The sequence below is a fragment of the Bufo gargarizans genome, chromosome 9 (genome assembly GCF_014858855.1).
Source record: "Bufo gargarizans isolate SCDJY-AF-19 chromosome 9, ASM1485885v1, whole genome shotgun sequence".
Classification (NCBI taxonomy): domain Eukaryota; kingdom Metazoa; phylum Chordata; class Amphibia; order Anura; family Bufonidae; genus Bufo; species Bufo gargarizans.
In genome coordinates this window covers 83042950-83066710 of record NC_058088.1, presented here as the reverse complement: position 1 = coordinate 83066710, position 23761 = coordinate 83042950, and positions in this window count along the sequence as shown.

The following is a 23761-nucleotide window of genomic DNA, read 5'->3' as shown; positions in this document are numbered from 1 at the left end:
GCTAATCAACAAGCGTTTAACTGTGTCACCTTAGACGCCATCACAGCCATGCCTACTAAGGGCATGGCTGTGATTGGCCAGTGCAGCATGTGACCCAGCCTCTATATAAGCTGGAGTTACGTAGCGCTGCACGTCACTCTGCTGTGCTTAGTGTAGGGAGAGTATGCTGCTGATGTGAGGGAGAGAATAGGACAGAATCTTTAATCAGAACTCCAATTGAACTCAGCGATCTACATAGATTTAGTTGTGTGGGTGCAGTGCACAATCTTTTTACCCTGCCCTGAGCCCAGTTTTGTCCGTCTGTGGCCATTTAATGCAAGCTCAGTGCACCAGCACTGCATCTGAGCTTTTGTGACATTCAAATCCAAGCTTGAAATACTGCAATAATAATCTTTTTTTTTTTAAACACCCTTTTTTGGCAATATGCTACATCTGGGGCCTTTGCAGCATTAGTCACTGGGCAATTTAAGCTAGAAATACAGCTATAATTTTCTGGGTTTTCAAAAACACCCTTTTTGGGCAAAATACACAATTTTACAGCCCTTGCTGCATCTGCACGTGTGAAATTCAAGCATTATATACTGCTGTCATATTCTGTTAGTAAAAAAATATCCTTTTTGGGCAAAATATTTAATATTGCAGCCCTTGCTGCATCTGTGATTGTTAAAAACAAATTTGAAATACTTTAGATACCCTTTAGATACTGTGGTTCTATTTTGCTATTAATAAAACACCCCTTTTGGGCAAAAATCTGTAATATCGGCCTAGTCTGGATCTGTACGTGTGAGATACACCCTTTACACACTGTGGTTCTATTCTGCTTTTAATAAAACACCCATTTTGGACATAAATCTTTAATTGAGGCCTAGTCTGCATCTGTACGTGTGAGATACACACTTGAGATACTGTGCTTCTATTCTGCTATTAATAAAACACCCTTTTTGGGCAAAATACGCAATTTTACAGCCCTTGCTGCATCTGCACGTGTGAAATTCAAGGGTTATATACTGCTGTCATATTCTGTTATTAAAAAACACGCATTTTAGGCAAAAATCTTTAATTGTGGCCTAGTCTGGATCTATACATGTGAGATACACCCTTTACATACTGTGGTTCTATTCTGCTATTAATAAAACACCCATTTTGGGCAAAGATCTTTAATTGTGGCCTAGACTGGATCTGTACATGTAAGATACACCCTTTACATACTGTGGTTCTATTCTACTATTATTAAAACACCCATTTTGGGCAAAAATCTTTAATTGCGGCCTAGTCTACATCTGTACGTGTGAGATACACCCTTTAGATACTGTGGTTCTATTCTGCTATTAATAAAACACCTTTTTTGGGCAAAATACACAATTTTACAGCCCTTGCTGCATCTGCACGTGTGAAATTCAAGGGTTATATACTGCTGTCATATTCTGTTATTAAAAATTGTTTTTGTATATTAATAAAGAGAGAGTCAAATAAGGGACGTGGCCCAGGTCGTGGTGATGCTGGTGGAGCTCCTGTTGCAGGGAGAGGACGTGGTCGGTCTGTGCCAGCTACACACACACAAGTGAAACCCCTTCCTCAGGTGCGAGTAGGCAACAGAACCTGCAGCGGTATTTGGTCGGGCCTAATGCGGCTCTACAAATGGTGAGGCCAGAACAAGTACAGGCAATAGTACAGTCATGGCCAAAAGTTTTGAGAATTACATAAATATTGGAAATTGGAAGTTTTTATAATAGCAATTTGCATATACTCCAGAATGTTATGAAGAGTGAGCAGATGAATTGCATAGTCCTTCTTTGCCATGAAAATTAACTTAATCCCAAAAAAACCTTTCCACTGCATTTCATTGCTGTCATTAACCCCTTAAGGACATAGGACGTACCGGTACGCCCTATTTCCCGAGTCCTTAAGGACCAAGGACGTACCGGTACGTCCTGACTTTAAAATCGGCATTCCGGCGCCGCAGGGGTTAATTTGAACAGGATGCCGGCTGAAATCATTCAGCCGGCATCCTGTTAAAACGCCAGGGGGGGTCATGTGACCCCCCCGTGTCGGCGATCGCAGCAAACCGCAGGTCAATTCAGACCTGCGGTTTGCTGCGCTTTTTGCAGTTTCTGATCCCCGCGGTCCCTGACCGCGGGGATCAGAAACTTTAGAGTGCCTAAAATCAATATAGTACACCCCCCCCTGCACCCCTGCATGAGTTGATGGCGGCGGGTGGTGCAGGGGGGGTGTCGCAGGCGGTGGGGGGCGTTGCGGGAGGCGGGCGGTGCGGCAGGCGGGATCGCGATCCCCCGCCCGCCTCCTATTGCGTAATCGTTGGTGTACAGTGGGTATACCAGGGTGCCAGCACATTGCTGGCACCCTGGTATAAACGGCTGACATCGTTGATGCGATGTCAGCCGTTTAACCCTTTCCATACAGCGGTCCGTACGGACCGCTGTATGGAAAAGGTTAACAGTAAGAGGGAGCTCCCTCCCTCTCCCATCGGGGGGCTGCTGTGCCTTTGCAGCCCCCCGATGGAGAGGGAGAGAGCCCCCAGAGAGCCCCCCGAAGCCCCGTCCTCACCCTTCCCCGTCTGCGAAGTTCTGACCATAACTGAGCAGACGGGGAAGGTTCCCATGGCAACAGGACGCCTGCTCAGGCGTCCTGCTGTCCATGGTGCTGAACAGATCTGTGCTGAAAGCATAGATCTGTTCAGTGTAAGTAAAATACAGTGCAGTACCCTATATAGAGTACAGTACTGTATTTTACAGACATCAGACCCACTGGATCTTCAAGAACCAAGTGGGTCTGGGTCAAAAAATAAAAAGAATAAGTGAAAAAAGTTAAGATAAAAAAAAAAACATTTATCACTGAATAAAAATTAAAAAAATAAAATAAACTACACATATTAGGTATCGCCGCGTCCGTAACGACCTGATCTATAAAACGGCCATGTTACTTTCCCCGCACAGTGAACGCCATAAAAATAAAAAAATAAAAACTATGAGAAAATAGAAATTTTGCCCACCTTACTTCCCAAAAAAGGTAATAAAAGTGATCAAAAAAGTCGCATGTACGCCAAAATAGTACCAATCAAACCGTCATCTCATCCCGCAAAAAATGAGACCCTACTCAAGATAATCGCCCAAAAACTGAAAAAACTATGGCTCTTAGACTATGGAAACACTAAAACATCATTTTTTTTGTTTCAAAAATAAAATCATTGTGTAAAACCTACATAAATAAAAATAAAGTATACATATTAGGTATTGCCGCGTCCGTATCGACCGGCTCTATATAAATATCACATGACCTAACCCCTCAGATGACCACCGTAAAAAAAAAAAAAAAAACGGTGTAAAAAAAGCTATTTTTTGCCATCTTACGTCACAAAAAGTGTAATAGCAAGCGATCAAAAAGTCATATGCACCCCAAAATAGTGCCAATCAAACTGTCATCTCATCCCGCAAAAAATTAGACCCTACTCAAGATAATCGCCCAAAAACTGAAAAAACTATGGCTCTCAGACTATGGAGACACTAAACAATTTTTTGGTTTTAAAAATGAAGTTATTGTATAAAACTTACATAAATAAAAAAAAATTGTATACATATTCGGTATCGCCGCGTCCGTGACAACCTGCTCTATAAAATTACCACGTGATCTAACCTGTCAGATGAATGTTGTAAATAACAAAAAAAAAAAAGTGCCAAAAAAGCTATTTCTTGTTACCTTGCCGCACAAAAAGTGTAATATAGAGCAACCAAAAATCATATCTACCCTGAACTAGTACCAACAATACTGCCATCCTATTCCGTACTTTCTAAAATGGGGTCACTTTTTTGGAGTTTCTACTCTAGGGGTGCATCAGGGGGGCTTCAAATGGGACATGGTGTCAAAAAACCAGTCCAGCAAAACCTGCCTTCCAAAAACCATGTGGCATTCCTTTCCTTCTGCGCCCTGCCGTTTGCCCGTACAGCGGTCTACAACCACATATGAGGTGTTTCTGTAAACTACAGAATCAGGGCCATAAATAATGAGTTTTGTTTGGCTGTTAACCCTTGCTTTGTAACTGGAAAAAAAATATAAAAATGGAAAATCTGCCAAAAAAGTGAAATTTTGAAATTGTATCTCTATTTTCCATTAAATCTTGTGCAACACCTAAAGGGTTAACAAAGTTTGTAAAATCAGTTTTGAATACCTTGAGGGGTGTAGTTTCTTAGATGGGGTCACTTTTATGGAGTTTCTACTCTAGGGGTGCATCAGGGGGGCTTCAAATGGGACATGGTGTCAAAAAACCAGTCCAGCAAAACCTGCCTTCCAAAAACCATGTGGCATTCCTTTCCTTCTGCGCCCTGCCGTTTGCCCGTACAGCGGTCTACAACCACATATGAGGTGTTTCTGTAAACTACAGAATCAGGGCCATAAATAATGAGTTTTGTTTGGCTGTTAACCCTTGCTTTGTAACTGGAAAAAAAATATAAAAATGGAAAATCTGCCAAAAAAGTGAAATTTTGAAATTGTATCTCTATTTTCCATTAAATCTTGTGCAACACCTAAAGGGTTAACAAAGTTTGTAAAATCAGTTTTGAATACCTTGAGGGGTGCAGTTTCTTAGATGGGGTCACTTTTATGGAGTTTCTACTCTAGGGGTGCATCAGGGGGGCTTCAAATGGGACATGGTGTCAAAAAAACTGTCCAGCAAAATCTGGCTTCCAAAAACCAAACGGCGCACCTTTCCCTCTACGCCCCGCTGTGTGGCCGTACAGTAGTTTACGGCCACATATGGGGTGTTTCTGTAAACGGCAGAATCAGGGCAATAAAGATACAGTCTTGTTTGGCTGTTAACCCTTGCTTTGTTAGTGGAAAAAATGGGTTAAAATTGAAAATTAGGCAAAAAAATGAAATTCTCAAATTTCATCCCCATTTGCCAATAACTCTTGTGCAACACCTAAAGGGTTAACGAAGTTTGTAAAATCAGTTTTGAATACCTTGAGGGGTGTAGTTTCTTAGATGGGGTCACTTTTATGGAGTTTCTACTCTAGGGGTGCATCAGGGGGCTTCAAATGGGACATGGTGTCAAAAAAACTGTCCAGCAAAATCTGGCTTCCAAAAACCAAACGGCGCACCTTTCCCTCTACGCCCCGCTGTGTGGCCGTACAGTAGTTTACGGCCACATATGGGGTGTTTCTGTAAACGGCAGAGTCAGGGCAATAAAGATACAGTCTTGTTTGGCTGTTAACCCTTGCTTTGTTAGTGGAAAAAATGGGTTAAAATGGAAAATTAGGCAAAAAAATGAAATTCTCAAATTTCATCCCCATTTGCCAATAACTCTTGTGCAACACCTAAAGGGTTAACGGAGTTTGTAAAATCAGTTTTGAATACCTTGAGGGGTGTAGTTTATAGAATGGGGTCATTTTTGGGCGGTTTCTATTATGTAAGCCTCGCAAAGTGACTTCAGAGCTGTAGTGGTCCCTAAAAATTGGGTTTTTGTAAATTTCTGAAAAATTTCAAGATTTGCTTCTAAACTTCTAAGCCTTGTAACATCCCCAAAAAATAAAATATCATTCCCAAAATAATTCAAACATGAAGTAGACATATGGGGAATGTTAAGTCATCACAATTTTTGGGGGTATTACTATGTATTACAGAAGTAGAGAAACTGAAACTTTGAAATTTGCAAATTTTTCCAAATTTTTGGTAAATTAGGTATTTTATTATGCAAAAAAATTAATTTTTTTGACTTTATTTTACCAGTGTCATGAAGTACAATATGTGACGAAAAAACAATCTCAGAATGGCCTGTATAAGTAAAAGCGTTTTAAAGTTATCAGCACTTAAAGTGACACTGGTCAGATTTGCAAAAAATGGCCTGGTCCTTAAGGTGAAAATGAGCCTGGTCCTTAAGGGGTTAAAGGACCTGCTGAGATCATTTCAGTAATCGTCTTGTTAACTCAGGTGAGAATGTTGAGGAGCACAAGGCTGGAGATCATTATGTCACGCTGATTGGGTTAAAATGGCAGACTTGACCTGTTAAAAGGAGGGTGATGCTTGAAATCATTGTTCTTCCATTGTTAACCATGGTGACCTGCAAAGAAAAGCGTGCAGCCATCATTGCGTTGCATAAAAATAGCTTCACAGGCAAGGATATTGTGGCTACTAAGATTGCACCTCAAACAAAAATGTATAGGATCATCAAGAACTTCAAGGAAAGAGGTTAAATTCTTGTTAAGAAGGTTTCAGGGCGTCCAAGAAAGTCCAGCAAGCACCAGGATCGTCTCCTAAAGAGGATTCAGCTGCGGGATCGGAGTGCCACCAGTGCAGAGCAGGTGTGAGCGCATCTGCACGCACAGTGAGGCGAAGACTTTTGGAAGATGGCCTGGTGTCAAGAAGGGCAGCAAAGAAGCCACTTCTCTCCACAGATTGATCTTCTGCAGAAAATATGGTGAATGGACTGCTGAGGACTGGGGCAAAGTCATATTCTCAGATGAAGCCTCTTTCCAATTGTTTGGGGCATCAGGAAAAAGGCTTGTCCGGAGAAGAAAAGGTGAGCGCTACCATCAGTCCTGTGTCATGCAAACAGTAAAGCATCCTGAGACCATTCATGTGTGGAGTTGCTTCTCATCCAAGGGAGTGGGCTCACTCACAATTTTGCCCAAAAACACAGCCATGAATTAAGAATGGTACCAAAACACCCTCCAACAGCAACTTCTTCCAACAATCCAACAACAGTTTGGTGAAGAACAATGCATTTTCCAGCACGATGGAGCACCGTGCCATAAGGCAAAAGTGATAACCAAGTGGCTCGGGGACCAAAACGTAGACATTTTGGGTCCATGGCCTGGAAACTCCCCAGATCTTAATCCTATTGAGAACTTGTGGTCAATCCTCAAGAGGTGGGTGGACAAACAAAGACCCACTAATTCTGACAAACTCCAAGAAGTGATTATGAAAGAATGGGTTGCTATCAGTCAGGAATTGGCCCAGAACTTGATTGAGAGCATGCCCAGTCGAATTGCAGAGGTCCTGAAAAAGAAGGGCCAACACTGCAAATACTGACTCTTTGCATAAATGTCATGTAATTGTCGATAAAAGCCTTTGAAACGGATGAAGTGCGTGTAATTATATTTCACTACATCACAGAAACAACTGAAACAAAGATCTAAAAACAGTTTAGCAGCAAACTTTGTGAAAACTAATATTTGTGTCATTCTCAAAACTTTTGGCCACGACTGTAGATTGGGTTGGTGACAGTGCCTCCAGTTCCTTCACTTTGTCTTCCACCCAGTCTACTGCTGAAAGATCAGAGTTGGCCACTGCAGCCGTTGTCCATCAGTCTTTCACCTCACCCCCTTGCAAATCAGCCAAGCAGTCTGAACCCCAAGTCATGCAGCAGGTATTTCTGCTTTTTGATGACTGTTAGCATGGTTTCCCAGGGCCATCCACCTAGCCCTGCCCCAGAAGTGGAAGAGATTGAGTGCACCGATGCCCAACCACTTATGTCTCAAGATGAGCACATGGGAGGACCATCGTAGCACGTCTCGGATGATGACGAAACACAGGTGCCAATCTGGGGCTTTTGAAAGTGTGCAGACTAACAAGGAGGGCAGGGGTGAAGACTGGGTGGAAGATTATGTGGAGGACTATGAGGTCCTCGACCCCACATGGAATCAAGGACATGTGAGTGACCTGTGTAGTTTGGAGAAAGAGCCACCAGCACAGCAGAAGAGGGAGCAGGGTGCAAAAGCAAAGCGGCCGTCCCCTAGACAGTACGCCTGCTACTGCCCACCGCAGCAAGGGACCGAGCACACCAAAGCCAGCTCCAAGTAGTCCCCTGGCGTGGCAGTTCTTGAGACAATGTGCTGACGACAAGACCGAGTGGTTTGCACGCTGTGCAATCAGAGCCTGAAGCGAGGCATAAACGTTCTCAACCTGAGCAAAACCTGCATGACCAGGCATCTAAGTGCAAAGCACAAGCTGCAGTGGAGTAGACACCTCAAAAACCAAGAAAGGTCTCTGGCTCCTCCTGCTTCCTCTTCTGCTGTAGTATCGGCCTATTCATCCACCTCTGGAGTGACAGTGCCACCTGCCACCCCTCAAACAGAGGATCTGCCAGCAACACCACCATCTGGGTCACCAAGCATCTCCACAATGTCCCAAGCAAGCGTTCATCTCTCCATCTCCCAAACACTGGAGCGAAATAGGAAGTACCTCCCTACCCACCCGCGATCCCTGGCCCTGAATGCCAGCATTTCAAAATTACTGGCCTTTAAAATGCTGTCATTCTTTCTGGTGGAGACAGAGAGTTTTAAAGGCCTTATGGCGGTGGCTGTCCCACACTACGTCGTGCCCAATCGCTACTACTTTTCCAGGTGAGCCACCCCTTCCCTGCACAACCAAGTGGGGGACAAAATCAGGTGTGCACTGCGCAACGCCATCTGTGGGAAGGTGCACCTCACTACAGATACGTGGACCAGTAAGCACGGCCAGGGACGTTATATCTCTATAACAGCACACTAGGTTAATGCAGTGGCGGATGGGCCTGAGGCGGATAGCAGTTTGCCGCATGTGCGGGGAGCTAGACCGGGGTATGCACTCTGATGCCAAATTATGCAATGGCTGGGTCAGGTGTAGGTGACAGTCTACAGTTTTGTTTGTGTGACGCCAATTGCAGCATGTGCAGGGTACAATGACAGGGCCCTTCAAAGATGTTATAACGCACGTCCCAGTTTAGGAATGCCAGAGTGGTGTAATGTCTCTGTATGGTAGTGGTAATGGTGTCAACGGTGTCTCCTACCTGGGTACAGCTGGACTCCTGGCTCACTTGCAATAAATTGAGTGTAGTGATAGTGGGAGTAATAGAGGAATTAGCAGCAGAAATTGAGATCCAGACCTTTGGTGAAGTTCAAACTTGTCTTTACTGATTGTAACTTTCATCCAAGCAAGATACAGCTTTTGTCTTAGGTCCCGGCAGATTTTGGCAATGGTTGGCAGGGATTTATCTTCTGCTCTATCAATCTGGAGCTTGCAGGAAAATATGTCTGCTTGTTAGCTCTATACTGTGGCAGGAATTTGGCTTCTGCACTCTCTATCTTCTGCTGTATGGAGACTGACTAGCTGAGGAGGAATATGGCTTCTCCTGGGTCTCTGGACTTTGCTCACAGTTATCTTCACAGGGTATGCTTTCTTCCTGTAACTCTGGAGTTTGTCTACTTGCTTTATCCAGCTGAGGCTGCAGGGCTCTGGCTGGGGATGATGATCAATGTCTCAGCCGAGACAAGATCCTGGTTTGGTTCCCTATATCTGGGAGCTCCTAACATGCACACCCTACCCCTAACAGGGAGTGGGTGACACTCCTACTATCACACAGCCTTCCCCAACAGGGGTGGCTTGCACACTGACTCTAACTTCCTTCTCTCCCCATGCTGCAGGATATGGGCACAGCCCACTCTGCTCACAGGGGGAAGCCAAGCTGGAATGAACTATTCCAGCTCAGAAATACTAAACTGAACCTAAGTCCTTGCTAACACATTGCTGCCACCTTCTGGTGAACATGGAAATTACAGCAATATACATTTAACATGGTTTATAATGCACAATTGTGAGGATATCATGTAAAATTCATCAGATGAAGGTAAATACTCTTAACAGATTGTAGCGGGGTGAAAGAGTTTCGTAACACAACTCTGGGGTGTTACACATGTCCTTCCACCACCGATGATTGCAGGGTGCTTCAGTTTGCCTACTATTGCTTCCTCCTCCTACTCTGCTTCCTCATCCTCTACCCCCTCCTCATCCGGTCAATGTAACACCTTCACCACCAACTTCAGTACAGCCAGGGGTAAACGACAGCAGGCAGTTTTAAAACGTATCTGTTTGGAGGACAAACCCCACACTGCGCAAGAGCTGTGGACGGGCCTTGAACAACAGACCGTTGAGTGGTTGGTGCCAGTGAGCCTCAAGCCCAGCCTGGTGGTGTGCGATAATGGGCGAATTCTTGTAGCAGCTCTGGGACAAGCCGGTTTGACGCACATCCCTTGCCTGGTGCATGTGCTGAATTTGATGGTGCAGGGATTCCTTAAAAATTACCCCGATATGTCAGAGCTGCTGCATAAAGTGCGGGCCGTCTGTGCGCGCTTTCCGCGTTTTCACCTTGCTGCAGCTCGCCTGTCAGCGCCGCAGCGTAACTTCGGCCTTCCCGCTCACCGCCTCATATGCAACGTGCCCACAAGATGCACATGCTGGCCAGACTGTGCGAGCAGCAGCAGGCGATAGTGGAGTTTCAGCTGCAGCACGCACGGGTGAGTCGCTCTGTAGAATAGCACCATTTCACCACCAATGACTGGGCCTCTATGCGAGACCTGTGTGCCTTGTTGCGCTGTTTCGAGTACTCCACCAACATGGCCAGTGCCAATAACGTTGTTCTCAGTGTTACTATCCTACTTCTATGCCTCCTTGAAAAAACGCTGCTGGCAATGATGGAAGAGGATGTGGAACAGGAGGAGGAGGAAGAGGGATCATTTCGTAGGGTTTCCGGCCAGTCATTCACAAGTGGCTCCGAGGGTGGGTTCCTGCACCCACAAACACCAGGTACACAATTGTCCAGCCAGTGCCAAGTTCTGGAGGATGAGGAGGTAAAGGATGAGGAGAAGGAACCTTGTTTACAGCAGGGTGACACAGACGATACACCTCCCACAGAGGACAGCTTTTCGTTGCCTCTGGGCAGTCTGGCAGACATGAGCAATTACATGCTGCAGTGTCTCTGCAACAACCGCCGAGTTGCCCACATTCTAACTTATGTTGATTACTGGTACTGGGTGGCCACGCTGCTGGATCTCCATTACAAGGACAACGTACCGTCCTAATTCTGTCACTGGAGCGTGATCGTAAGATGCGCGAGTACAAGCGCAAGCTGGTAGACGCGCTGCTGGTGGCATTCCCACTTGACAGCGGGGGCACAGTGGAAGCACAAGGCGAAGGCAGAGGAGGAGGAAGAGGTTGTGAACGCAGCTGGGGCACTGCCAGCACCTCAGAAGGCAGGGTTAGCATGGCCGAAATGTGGTAAAGCTTTGTCAGCACGCCACAACAACCAGCACCACCAGATGATATGGAACATCTTAGCAGGAGGCAGCATTTCACCAACATGGTGGAGCAGTATGTGTGCCCATGCCTACACGTACTGAATGACGGGTCTGCCCCCTTCAACTTCTGGGTCTCCAAATTGGGCACATGGCCTGAGCCTGCCCTTTACACATTGGAGGTTTGGCCTGCCATGCAGCCAGTCTGTTATCTGAACATGTATTTAGCACGGCGGGGGCGTTATCATAAACAAGCGCAGCCACCTGTCGACAGCCAATAAAACCAAAAACCAGTGTTGGCTACCTCATCCTCCTCCACCGCCGCTTCCACCAACACTGCTACGTCCACTGCCTCCTCAAACTCCTACTCAATATGGACCTTCATCTCATAAATCAAGTTGTAATTTCACTAATTGGTCTGTTACATTTTCGGGTGAAATTCACCAATTTTTGGGTGTGATATACCACTGCTCTACCTAGCAGACAGGTTAAAAAAATTCACAAATTTGTCTGTTACATTTTCAGGTGAAATTCACCAATATTTGGGTGTGATATACCACTGCTATACCTAGGAAGACCTATAATTGAACACTGAGACTAATTAGCTATAAAGATATGAATTTTATTGAAATACATTGTTGAAAAGACATGTAATGAGAGAAGACAAACATATCAGTATCAAAAGTGCTGTACAACCCTAGGAGATATGGGTAAGAGGTATGACCCAGAAGAAGGTTTCCACCAAAACACGCGTTGGGGGTGTGCGGTCTTCCTGTGGAGATATTATTTATATTAACGGTATGTAATCACTCATATTTATATCGAGTTTACCATATATACTATCTGTGAGCCATTTAGTAGGGCAGAGACGTGATTTTGTTGTTTACATAGGGTTTGCTCATGCACTTTATTCATATGGCACTTTTGCATTTTATAGATTAGATGCTTATCCAAGGGGTAGTTAGATCCATTTTTACACTCTCTTCCCAGGCTCCTTTTTGTGCCATAACTCTTACCCATATCTCCCAGGGTTGTACCGCACTTTTGATACTGATATGTTTGACAGCTCTCATTATATGTCCTTTTAACAATGTATTTCAATAAAATTCATATCTTTATAGCTAATTAGTCTCAGTGTTCGATTACAGGTCTTCCCAGTTTTTCTGAGCTAGCTTTCGCTAGAGGGGTTCATGCCATTTGTCGCGTCATGCACTTTCACTGTTTTTGTTTAATGACTGCTATACCTAGTAGACAGGTAAAAAAAATCACAAATTGGTCTGTTACATTTTCGGGTGAAATTCCACAGTTTTTGGGTGTGATATACCACTGCTATACCTAGTAGACAGGTAAAAAAAAAAAAAAAAATTTGTCTGTTACATTTTTGGGTGAAATTCATAAATTTTTTGGTGTGATATACCACTCCTATACCTAGTATACAGGTAAAACAAAATCACAAATTTGTCTGTTACATTTTCGGGTGAAATTCACTAATTTTTGGGTTTGATATACCACTGCTATACCTAGTAGACAGGTTAAAAAAAAATCACTAATTTGTCTGTTACGTTTTTGGGTGAAATTCACCAATTTTGGGTTGTGATATACCCCTGCTCTACCTAGTTGACAGCTTAATACATTCCACAAATTTTTCTTTTACATTTTCGGGCGACATTCAACAATTGTTGGCTGTGATAGACCCCTACTCTACCTAGTAGACAGGAAATTAATTTCACTAATTTTTCTGTTACATTCTTGGGTTGACATTTTACAATTTTTGACGTAAACCCCTGCTCTGCATAGGTGACAGGGACCGAAATTTTTTAAAATAATCTGTTCCATTGGTGGGTGACATTAACCCATTTCTGGCGAGGAAAAACACCTAATCTGCATAGGTGACAGGGACTTAAACTTCTTAAATTCATCTTTAATTGGCCCTTTCCTTCGATCCTTCTGCTTTAATAATTTGTCCCACATTTACGCTTTATCCCATTGCAGCCATTGACCTCCCTTGGATGAGGTCTTCCTTTCTCACGCTCCCTCTCTGGTGTGGAACCCTGATTCGCCGATAACCATGATCAACATGGCAGGCTCAGAAAAGAATATCGAAAGTTGATAAAGCAGATATCCAATTGGATCGTGAACATCACAAGGACATGCGACATGGTGGGGCAGTATGTTTGCACACGCCTACACCAACTGACTGATGGTTCTGCCCCCTGAAACTTCTGGGTCTACAAATTGGGCACATGCCTGAGCTTGCCCTTTACGCCTTGGAGGTGCTGGCCTGCCCTGCAGCCAGTGTATTGTCTTAACGTGTGTTTAGCACGACTGGAGGGGATTATCACAGGTTATATTTCCCAATGTTTTGGTGTGTACCCTAATTAAAAAAAAATTTAAAAAATTTAAAACTAAAAAGCACCTACACCACTTCCACCTACACATCCACCACCTACTAAACACCCTACTCCATATGGACCTCGTCCTCCTACATCAAGATTATTATTTTTTATTTTTATGTATTTTATGTTATTTAAAGTCATTTCCCTATCCACATTTGTTTGCAGAACACTTGCCATGCTCTTAACCACATTTATATGCCATTTGCAGCCCTGTAGCCCTTTCCATGACATTTTTACACTCATTTTAGTGCTCAAAAGTTCGCCTTCAATGGGTTTCAGGTTCGGGGTCAAGTTCGGGTCCCAAACTTTTTTGTGAAGTTCGGCCGAACCTATTGAACCAGAACACCCAGGTGTCCGCTCAACTCTAATTTCTACCCCTCGGTCATAGCCAGGCTAAGGGAGTACAGCGAACATTTCTCTACAGCAACCAAGCACCAGACAGTGAATCTATGTATAAATATGCAAGTGAGAGTAAGTAAGTGAGTATGCAAGTAAGCCTAGTGAGGGTAACAGCTGAACCTAGCTTATGGACCTCATCAGCACAAGTGATCAGGAGTAGCTTTCCGAGTACCTGGACACAACTGGATGATTAAGGCCATAATTGTCCTTATCCACTACACAAGCCTTCTGGGTCATAGTGGAAAAACCTAAACCTTTTTAGTGGAGCATCCTGCAAATATTAAAGCAGAAGTGTTTTCCTGCCGCGAGGGGAACGCCCTTATTGTATAGCTCAAGCTAAGTAATAAACTGCATATTTAGTACCAGTGTGCTATAGTTTTGAGTTAGAATAATTACAGAAGTCTTGCCTGCAAAGAGTCAATCCTAAAGAGAACTCCTCAACTGACAATTGCCTAAACCTGATAAAAGGAATATAATTGAACTTATTTCTAAGTAATCACTTATATCATATAAATGAACTGTGTCTGTACTGACTACCTGAAGACAATTGATTCAATAAATGTTCAACTGTTTAATAACAACTGACTCCTCATCATTTCCACTACTACACTGACGGTGCTGGCATCACGAACCAGGGGCCCGGCCACCAAAGCACCTTAAACACCAATTACCATCAAGGGCACCTCAACTGACATCTGGCTGGTGTTCCCTGCAACAGAGAGTGCGCCGGAGGATTTTGTGCTGTCTTCCCATCCACTGCACTGCCGGCCCAGGGAGGCATCTGCTAACCGTGAGTACATGAACTATTTCACCCATCGGTCCACCGTGAGCCTCACGTGTTTCCCCTGTGGTTTGGTAGCGTTACATTGTCATGTACTGTATTAAACGAGGCATGGCATCAAGGGACAGGGATGTCATATTACCACTTTACAAAGCTTTGGTACGGCCTCAACTGGAATATGCAGTTTAATTCTGGGCACCAGTCCATAGAAAGGATGCTCTGGAGCAGGAGAGAGTACAAAGTAGAGCAATTAAACTGATAAGGGACATGGAGGGTTTTAGTTATGAGGAAAGATTAAAAGAATTAAAATTTATTTGGTCTTAAGAAGATACGTCTAAGGGCTCATGCACAAGAACAAATTGTGGTCCCCAATACATGTGCCTCATCCGTGTGGCCGGTGCTGACTGATGCAGACCCATTCAAAAATAGAGCATATTCTATTTTTGGTGGTGAAGAGGCACGGACTGAAATGCTATGCAAGCACCCCATAGTGCTTCAGTGGCCTTCTGCTCCAAGCCTCCGCACCATATCTTCCAGATCCATTTAATTGATTGCTGGGCCGCAATATGGGCCTGGCCGACACACATGAGCCCTAAAGGTGGATTCACATGTAATCTTGCGCATGCGCTGTGGATAGACCTGTCAGCGCCCGCGCTGTGTCCTTGCATCGGCCCCACAGAACACATTGCGCATGCGCTAACTGGTCTTTCCACGGTGCATGCGTGAGATTACGACGCACCAGGCATATGAGGTCGGCGATGAGGAGTGAATAAATTAGCAGTGGCGCGGTGCTGGGCACAAGAAGAAGGTGTGTGGCTGGGCTCCAACAGACAGAGAGACAGCCCCTTGGGCTCATTATTTAGGTAATTTGCATATTAATAAAAGCGATTTTATAGACAAATTACAAGACACAGGGCAGTAATACTAGCATATTGTAATATAAATCGTGAAGACTGATGTGGTCATGTTAACAGCTCAGTAAGTGAAATCCTGGTGACAGAATCCCTTTAAGCTATCTGCTGCCCGCGCTTGTCAGCATGGCACATGACGGTGTGTTGTACCCCAAAGTTGGGGTTCTCCAACTTGTTTATTGTTATGCATTGTATTTCACTGTTCTGTATTTCACTACCAGCAAGGAAGATATGACAAAGGTTGGTAGGAACAGGGCTGATCACCCTGTTTGCTCTTAGGAGGAGTGGGCTGGTCCTGCTTCATGCCAAGAGAGAGGGTTCCTGTGCAGCTACAGAGAGGAGAGGACACAGCTTGCCTTGTTCGTACATATTTCTCTGGAGACAGACACAGGCCGTTTTTTGCATTCCGTATACGGTCCGTATATGGAACCATTCATTTCAATGGTTCCGTTTTTCTGTATGGCATATACAGTATACAGTAATTACATAGAAAAAATTGGGCTGGGCATAAAATTTTCAATAGATGGTTCCTCAAAAATGGAACAGATGCGAAAGACATACGGATGCATTTCCGTATGTCTTACGTATCCGTTCCGTTTTTGAGGAATCACCTATTGAAAATTTTATGCCCAGCCCAATTTTTTCTATGTAATGTGTAATATGATGGATAAATCAAACCAGCAAAGGAAGCAATATAGACAATCACAATACATCAGTCAGTGCCTTGTATTATCTTTGGTTACATAATAAATGCTTTTTGTTGAAGTTAGACAAGCACTTTAAATACATGTATATTAGAAAATGGTATGATTTCATTTTATATAATCAAATAAAAAAAACAAAAAAACTAGAATACCCGTTTAAGTGACTTTCTTTACTTTGTATGTTACAACTGCTACTGTATATTATATAACTGCCACTGTATAGAGCTATATATGTTTTACCACTGCTCAGTAAATCTTTTATTCACTTAGCCATTGTTTAAAGGGAATCTGTCACCTAGTTTTACCCTATAGAGCTGCGGACATGCACGGATAGATCTCTGCTAGCATTTCCGCAATATACAGTACCTGTCCCATAGGACTGTGTGGCTTTATTTAGCTTAAAAAAATATTTTATTGATATGTAAATGAGCCAATTAAGGTGCTTAAGGCGTGGTTACTTGCGGTTAAGGAGCCCAGCATCGCCCCCTGTGAAGGAGCCCAGCACCGCCTGCATCCAGGAATCTCCTCCTTGCTCACAAAGTTACAGTGCCATAATCTTGCGATGCGCAAGCTGGTGCATGCGCAGTGTCGGCAAAGTGTTCGTTCGAGTCGCAAGATTACGGCACTGTAACTTTGTGAGCAAGGAGGAGATTCCTGGATGCAGGCGGTGCTGGGCTCCTTTACAGGGGGTGTGGCTGGGCTCCTTAACCGTAAGTAACCACGACTTGGGCACCTTACTTGGCTAATTTACATATCAATAAAATCATTTTTTAAGCTAAATAAAACCACACAAAGCTATCGGACAGGTATATTGTGGACATGCTAGCGGAGATCTATCCGCGCATGTCCGCAACTCTATAGAGTAAAACTAGGTGACAGAAGGCACCATATAACAGAACAGAGAGGCAAGCAGAGCTCCCTTGCATCCCTCAGCAATGCTAACATCTTCAATTATAATAATATCTTACGGATGAGATCACAACTGAAACCAGCTCTGGCTGGATCTAAGTTTTCTGGCCCTGGTTTTAGGGGGAACAACTGCCCCCATTTTTCTTCCCTAAATCTGCCCCTGGATCACAGTGCTCTAAAGGAGTCTATATTGCTCTACTCCTGTGGGGAATGTAGCCTAGAACAAAGGCTGCCAGAGCTGCTGAGCTACTCCCCTGCAGGTACTGTGCTGTGGTTACACAGATTCATTCCTTACCAACTGGGCAGACATGTGCCTTAACCCCTTCCCGACATGTTGGATCTGTAAAGACGACCCCAGCTCCTTAGCGCAGCAGGAGCCATAGCAATGGGGTGATGACCGCGATCAGCGGAAATGCTGAGCATGGACATTTAACCTCTCAGATGCTGTGGTAAAATGTCACCACAGCATCTGAGAGGCCTAAAGCATAGAAGCATGCACTTCCCGGGCAGAAATGCCACCTCTGAGTGGAGACCAGGGAAGGCATTCCTTGTAGGTAATTAGTCAGAGCCTTTACTAGGCTTCTAGGCTCATTACTTGTATATTACAATTTGGGACAGCACGTGGTAGCACTTAATTATATAGCAATTTCTGTTTAGGATAATGGAGAAAATTCCATTACTCTACACAAATTGCAATGTCTCTACTTGGAGACCTTAAAAAAAGAAAAAAAAAGTTTTCCAAACTATAAAAAAAAATCTAAAAATTACACACGTGTCACATAGTGAAAGTAATAAGCTTGGGAATGTCACATGACCGAAAATGCTGTGCAGCCAGCCAATCTGCAGGTAGCCATCCCTTGTGATGTCACAGCCCTATAAAAGCCTCATCCCTCGCAGTCTCCGCCATTTCACTGTGAGTTAAGCTTACGGGAGAGGAGCAGGAGGAGCTGGGGGTGATGAGATGACCCGACAGACTGTGGCATCATGTGTGCAGAGGAGATGGAGGCAGGGAGGCCCTCCAAGTCCCTTGCGTGCTGTCATGTTTGTGTAGTGACAGCCGCATTGTCAGGATTCAGTAGAGGGAACACTACTGGCTATCGACATTGTTAGACCCTTGCTAAGAGTCAAAAATTGTATTTCTTTCTTTATATGTTCTTTTAGGTCGGGTATTCAAACAAATGTATTTACTAACATGCGATAATGACCTTTTCACTTTCTGACACATCACTATACTATTACAATATATGTTGATGGGGCTGTTTTCTATGTTGATTATATATGGATATGTCATACCTATGTGGCTGAGATCTCGTCCCTTTTATGGATGAGACGGCCTACAAGCGATCATATGACCTAGTGGCAGCTGTCATGGTCATGTGACCGCGGTAGAACGAAGAGGTCATATGTGAAGCCTCGCGAGACCTGGAGCTCCAAGAGAGGTTTGATATTATGTTCCTCTGGCTGACGCAATTATAACGTGACCGGGGTCGAGTGAGGCCGCCCTGAATATAGTGTCGCGAGAATAATGGTGACCTGAACAATGACGCGACACTGTGGGCGGCTCACTCACGATCATGTGACTATGATGTCACTTGCAATCATGTGACTATGATGACGAGCTGCTACTTTCGGCCAGCTAGGTCCTGTTCAGGATGAAGGTAAATCATCCCATTGGTCCATCCACAGGTGCCCCATATTGGTTGTAATCAATCTCTGGATATATTAGGTGGGTGAGTGTGCAAACAGATACGCCCCTTGAGAAAGCTAGGCGAAACGTACGTCGGGGTGTGCTCACAGCTGACCAGCAGTTGGATCCCTGCTTTGCACCATAACCCAGATATTATCTGTTATTTTTGCCTTATGTGACCGCTGCCTGCAGGCCCACTTGTGGTTTCTTGTGGTACCTATTGTGGACGTTCTGTATATTGGGCATTTAGGAACATTAGATAGGGTTCCAGGTTATTTCTGGGTGCATAGACAGATACTTATTTCCTGGCACTGTTGCCTTAGCCACTGAGCTTGGTTCATTTTGTATTTTGGGATCTCTCTATTATGCCGGTTAGCGAGTGTTTTTGTAATTATTTTTGCTAAGTAATTATTTAATAAAATGTCATATACAGTACAGACCAAAAGTTGTATGATTTTGCTAGTTTATGACGTAAAGTCATGATTTTATGAAAGACACGGAGGCAAGTATTGCTATATCTCTCTTTACTGACAAACCACAGCAGCAAAGAAAAAACTTAAGAGATTAGCATATCTCCATGGCAACAACCCCTCCCACATGCTCCCCTATATATAGTCTCTGTCACAGGAAGCCTTCCTCTTTCTTGGCGGATGCCACTCCAACTCTTCAGGAACCTTGGAACAGAAGCCGAGAACTGGTCAAACCGGAACTGCGATGCCGCAACTGGAAACTAAGAACGTAGATCATACGTGATCCAACCGAGAGAATTAAGTCACACTGGAAAAAAAAAAAAAAGAAACAGGAAAATCACATAGAGGGGATACTAATATCCACTAAAGTAACATATGCATGCGAAGCAACAAACAACATAATAAATAGCAAGCATAAAGTAATCAGCACCAAGGCAAAGATAATAAAATAAGATAAATAACTAAAGTAACGCGACAAGGGAGGGAAACAAATAAGTGAGGGAGGGCAATACTTGCCTCCGTGTCTTTCATAAAATCATGACTTTACATCATAAACTAGCAAAATCATACAATTTTATTTCAAGACACAGAGGCTCCTATTGCGAGTTTAAAGCTGCCCAATAACAGAAGCAAAAACATGTTGAGTAGGACGGAAATAAAATTCTCTGAAAGTCGATACCCTGGACCAGTCTGCAATCTTCATAACGTCCTCCAGGCGAGCACCCGCCGCCATCATAGAAGTGGAAGACACGCTTCGAGTAGAATGAGCAGTGAATATGGAAGTATCAACACCCGCCAAAGACATAAGCCATTTCACCCACCTAGCCAAAGTTGTGATGGAAACCGGGGCAAATGGACGGTGATAGGAAAGGAACAACTGAGGGGCCTCGCTGGAACGATGAGATAAAGTTCGAGACGCATATTCCCGTAAACAAGATACAGGACAAAGAGCAGGAACCGCCGGAAAACAAGGATAAGACACAGAACGAATCTGGGTCTTAGTCGGACGAGAAATGTCAAAAGTGACTCCCTCAGGAGAGAAAAATCTGGCATCATAATCCAAAGCTCTCACGTCAGAAACTCTCTTACAAGAGATAAGACAGAACAGAGTGACCAGCTTAGCCGACAATTGACGTAATGAGAGTTCGGAATTGGATGGCCAGGAAGAGAAGAAATTTAAAACCAGAGAAACGTCCCATGTGGCGGAAAGGCGTGGTCTGGGAGGACGAGACATCCTGGAACCCTTGAGTAAGCGGCAGACTAAAGGGTGTTGGCCTGCTGGACGGCCTTCGAAACCTTGGTGAAGAGAGGAAATGGCAGACCTGAAAAGATTTATAGTCCTATAAGCCTTACCGTCCTCGAATAGGGAAGTAAGGAAACTCAAGATGTCCGCTACAGGGGCCGAAACGGGATACAGACTCCGGTCCACGCACCAACTAGACCAAGATCTCCAGGCCGCTCTATAAACCCGTCTGGTGCCGGGAGCCCAAGACTCTTCCAGTAATCTCCAAGTTGCTTCCGAAAGGTCGCGGCCTTCGTGGGAATGCCTGATACTCTGCAAGCCAGCAGTCGAAGAGAACCATCCAGAAGGAGAGGGTGTTGAACATCTCCCGGACCTAAGAGGAGATCTGGACAATCCGGCAAGAGAAAGGGAGGAAGGATGAGAAGCTCTAAAAGGTTGGGAAACCACGACTGAGTGGTCCAGAATGGAACAATCAAGATGATCTCCGCTGATTGGAAACAAACCTGACTCAGGGTTCTCGGAATCATTGAGAACGGCGGAAACGCGTAGTGAAGGTCTTCGGACCAGTCCTGAAGGAATGCATCCACAGCCTCCGCTTCCGGGTCCGGGAGCCAACTGAAGAATCTCGGTAGTTGTTTGTTCAAACGGGAGGCGAAGAGGTCGATGTAAGCAGGACCCCAGATTGAGGAGATGGTAGAGAACACCTGCGAGTCTAATCTCCAATCGCTGGCATCCCTGAGATAGCGTGAGCTCCAGTCCGCCTGGACGTTGTGTAATCCTGGGATGTATTCCGCCACCACTGTAAGTTCCCGGCTCAGACAGAAAGACCAGAACTCCCTGGCCAAATGAGAAAGCATGGGAGAGTGGGTACCGCCCATGGCATTGACATAATGGACAGCGGAGACGTTGTCCATGCATAGTCGAATGCAAGCCCTGGCCATGTCCTTCGCAAAACTGCGAATAGCGAATGAGCCCGCCAGGAGTTCCAAGGCATTGATGTGCAAAGGAGATTCCTCCATCGACCAACGACCTCCGGTCGAAATGCCCTCGCAGTGGGCCCCCCAGCCGAGGAGGCTGGCGTCGGAATCCACTGTAAAATCCGGACGAGGACCGCAAATCGCCTTCCCGTTCCAGGCTTGGAGATTGCCGATCCACCAACGGATCTCATCCCGAGTTTCGTCGTCCAGACAAATAAGGTCCGCGTAGGTGGCTCCTCTGTGTAAATGCGCCGTCTTCAGGTAATGTAGGGCCCGGTAATGTAAAGGGGCTGGAAAAAACGGCCTAGACGGAGGAAGATAGGAGGCCGATGATCCGAGCCAGATGTAGAAGGGAAATCTGTGGCATGTCCAGTGTTCGGCGTAGTTCCTTGCGAATCTCCTTGATCTTTGTCGTCGGAAGACTGAGGGTTTCTGCTACCGAATCCACGGAAAAACCTAGGAATTCCATTATCCGCGCTGGGGTCAAAACGGACTTGTCGTAGTTGATGAGGAATCCCAATCCGGCTAACAGGTTCGAAGTGAGCTCCAGATGTGAGAGAAGGGTATGTCTGTCCTGGGCCAACAAAAGGATGTCGTCCAGGTAGATAATTAGTCGAATTCCTCGACTGCGAAGCCATGCTACCACCGGCCGCATGAGTTTGGTGAAACACCATGGAGCCGAGGAAAGGCCAAAGGGGAGGCAAGTGAAACGCCAAGTTTCTCCCCTCCACAGGAAGTGAAGCAGGTCTCTGGAAGACTCTTCTATGGGGACGGCGAGGTACGCGTCCTTTAGGTCGAGCTTCACCATCCAATCCCCTTTTAGTAGAAGATCTCTGAGAAGATGGATGCCCTCCATCTTGAAGTGTCGATACCATACAAACCTGTTCAGGGGGCGCAGGTTGATGACGGGGCTCATCTGGCCGCCCTTCTTGCGCACCAGAAAGATAGTGCTCAGAACACCCCCGGGGAAGTCTGGCGCACGTTCGATCGCCTCCTTTCTGTGCAGGTCCATCAGTTCCCTGTCTATGTGGAAGAGGGTGTCTGATGGGGGGACATAGGGTGGGGAGGGGTGGGAAGAACCGGAAGACTTACCAACTCTATTTGGAAACCAAGAATTGTGGAGAGCACCCAAACGTCCGTGGTGATGGCGGACCAAGGACGAGAAAAATGTCGGAGTCTGCCCCCTACACAAATTGGAGAAAAAATAAGTGGTGGTACACTTACCGAAAGGGCGACGCGAGCCAGAGCCTCCACGGAAGCCTCTACGATTGGGGGCACCTCGGGATGGGAAGAAACCCGATGGTTGTCTGGAATCCTGGAATGAGGATCTTTCGGAGAAGGAGCGGTGGCTGTAGGAACCTCGACACAAGCCCCGGGTCTGGAATGAGGAGCGGCCAGACAGACGGCCCCTGGAACTGCCGGCCCTGTGTGAAAAACGAGGATGGAAAACCCTCTTCATGGAGGATTGGGCCTTGTCAAGGGCCGTAAATGCTCCAACGAATTTGCTCATATCTTTGATGAATGAGTCGCCAAAGAGGAGGCCTTGCGCCTCACTACCGGACTCGGACAGAGCCAGATTAGACAATTTAGGCTCGATCTTAAATAAGATCGCCTTACGTCTCTCTATTGAAAGGGAAGTGTTAACATTCCCGGCTATGCAAATGGCACGTTGTGCCCAACCACGGAGGACCTCAGGGTCCACAGATTCATTAGCCGCTCTGGCGATCTCAGCCAACTCGAAAATCTTGGCTAGGGGCCCAAAAACGTCCAGGAGTTTATCCTGGCACGCCCAAAGAGCAGAATCCAGGCCTCTCCTAGGATTCCAGCCAGATTTGGATAGAAATTGGACCATCTTAGGGTCTACTGCTGGCGTATCGCAAACCTTGTTTGCTATCAAGGGCCGCGGGCATTCGGCTTTGAGCTTTTTACGCGCCTCCTTACTGAGGGGGCAGCGGACTCTGGATTCTAGATTTTGGGCTACATGATCCAGCGGTAGCCACTCAGCCGACCTCGGGTGGTGCAGTGAGTCGGGGTCAAATAATGGTTCCCCAGAGGGGTCGGTCAAAGGGCCAGATGAACCCAATGCAGCATGAGATGTAGACGGTCCTGCCGCAGTAGCGGAACTATCAATGGGCCAAACAGATGGGGAGTCAGACAGGTCTGTATATGGAAATTCCTCATCCTCAAACCTAGCCTCCTCATAGTCGGAACCGAATTCGGATCC